Here is a 2,845-nt window from a genome sequence, read left to right as displayed (position 1 = left end):
ATTCGTTGGTAAAAGAGTAGCCCAAGGTGGTGATGACTAGCTGCCTTCCCTCTAATCTTACACTGCTAAATTAGGGACGGCTAGCGCAGATAGCCCTTGTGTAGCTTTGCGCGAAATTCAAAAAACAAACAAACTTTCCTTTTCTCTCACAGCCGTATGCCGTCTTTCGTTCGTTATGAGTTTTCAATTGAAACGTTATTTTAATTGTGTTATTTTTTAACATAAGATATACTAAAAATGCACGTAATTGCTATTTTAAACATATATATCACGATCCATCAGTGATCACTTTCTTGATCACTGGTCACTTAATTACCATTTGCTTACTTGTTTAATCATTGGTGGTTTTAGTCAATTGATATAACTCTTTGTAACTATTGTATATATATCTACTATTATACTTACAAACGTATAAAGGACCATCTTCATTAATGTAGTGTTGAACGTTGGAAAATATTTGGTCTATCATCCAAACATGGTGCATTACCAGTTGAAAGTTGATATTTAGTAGTAAACGTAAAACCATCAAACGTTACTTTGTGAAACGTGTAGTAATGCCACCTCAGCTATAATTCAGCTATAACTATAGGTGTTAATTAAAGCTTAATGTTTATTCCTCATTTTGAAGACTCATCATGTTTATCTGGCTATTGTGTATCTTGAAAATAGCCCTGCAACGTAGGCGGTTGTAACAAAATCTGAAGTCAAGGTTGTACTTTATTTTTTGGCAGTACCTAAATATAGTTTATGTTAAATTCGATGACGAGGAATCCACTTTGAGACTAATAATGGCTGGAGAGGGCTTGAATGGGTATTGAAGAAAAACTTTAAGTTTAACATAACAGCAAATGTACAACGTTTCGACAAGGTTTTGTCATCATCAGGTACAAGTAATTTACACTGATACGGATATATATATACAGTATTGAACAAAGAAGTCACATGACCGGAACTGTTGTGAAACTTAGAAGAGGTGTCAGTGTAAATTACTTGTACCTGATGATGGCAAAACCTTGTCGAAACGTTGTACATTTGCTGTTATGTTAAACTTATATTAAAGTTTTTCTTCATTACCCATTCAAGCCGTCTCCAGCCATTAATAGCTTATGTTAATATTTGTTTTAACACCTGTCTATCACTATTTATGATGTGCTGTCATCAGAGTAAATTACATGTAACTCTTGATCATGCGACCCTGTACATAAACAGACTGGTGGATGAGCACGAATGTGAATGATCAAAAGTTTATTTGCATATCATGTAGTTTTCCATTGCAAAAGGCTCCATCATAAGGCTATCATGTGCAAAGCACACCACTGCCCTAATGAGGCTTTCCATGTTCCATCTACTGTACGGTTTCCCAGCATGTATTTCAAGAGTTAGCACAGAACTACATAAGCAACTTGGCTGTATTTAATAGCACGAATGCCAGTTTCATTCTCCAGCTTCTTGAGGTATGTGATAGTTAAACGAGAGGTGTAACTGGAAGCATTATATTGGTGAATACTTTTTTATTATATTGCATATTGCAACCTAAAGATGCTTATGTTATTGACCTTTGTAATATCTAAGTAATGTCTATCTACAGTATTTGTTTTAACTAGAAATCACATTTTTAGTAAAACAGGACTCATTTTCAAAACCTTTTTTTCGTGACATTTATGTTTAAGGTGGTCGACTTACCCCATATTCCCCTATCACGGCTAGGGTACAACTTGTTACCGGTCTCTTTCTGGAGGGTTCTGTTGCACCGAGTTGATCCAAATTTCTTTGTTTTCCATTTGTCATTAAGTATAAATGATATCCTCATTTTGGAAATTCTAAATCCCCAATCTGAATATATCTTTATGATTTAAGATGACTATTTTTCGTCAAAAGGGGCTGTTACAAAGTACATCAAATTACTTACGAAACGCTAAGCAATGTCCAAATGTAATTCTGATGCATGAAATTCCACCTGGACTTTACATCAGCTGTGGTTGTCTCATAATTTGCTTATATGCATAATCAAAATAATTTTAATATAATGTACTCAACCCTCTGTATAAGCATCATTTATGAATTAGAAAAAGTTAAACGTTTATTTGATAAAGACTGATTTATTATTTTGCTAATTGAACAAACAGAATAACTCTCCAAGTGGAAAAAATATAATAGAACTTTACATTACATCAAGATCCTCAGATGTTTTTTGTTAGTTTTTATTCATTCTGCATTTTGACGATCTTGAGTTTTTTTGTTTTTTTTTCTTGGATACCAAATGATTCTACTAGCTTCTGTTTCGGGCTGGCATGGCCTGGTGGTTAGGGTGCTCGCCTCGTAATCTGCGCCTCGAGGGTTCGAATTTCCGTCACCGAACATACTCGCCCTTTCAGAAGACGGGGCGTTATACTGTAACGGCCAATCCCACTATTCGTTGGTAAAAGAGTAGATCAAGAGTTGGTGGTGGGTGGTGTTGACTATCTGTATTCCGTCTAGTCTATCACTACTAAATTAGGGGTGGTTAGCGCAGGTAGCCTTCGTGCAGCTTTGCGCGAAATTCAAATCAAACCAAACCAAGCTTTTGTATGTTTCCATCAGATGGTGTGAAGAAGTTATTTTTCTTAGAACTAGGCCTATCAAAAGTACTCATGTCCGTTACCATCAGTTTCAAAACATATTGGTGTTTTAACAACATGGTATTGCTATTTCCAACCTGAACTTTACTATTCAACACGGGGTTAAACGGTCAGGAATAGCCGTTCCTTAATTTTGAACTACTATTCAGAGAAAAGGTAGCCCACACAGTAGCACCTGTCGTTAAAGTCTAGTTTTTTTTAGCAAAATAAGGGACTTGGCTCTCACT

The sequence above is a fragment of the Limulus polyphemus genome, unplaced genomic scaffold (assembly GCF_000517525.1).
Source record: "Limulus polyphemus unplaced genomic scaffold, Limulus_polyphemus-2.1.2 Scaffold39, whole genome shotgun sequence".
Taxonomy (NCBI): Eukaryota; Metazoa; Arthropoda; class Merostomata; order Xiphosura; family Limulidae; genus Limulus; species Limulus polyphemus.
Note: the sequence above shows the minus strand (reverse complement) of the source record.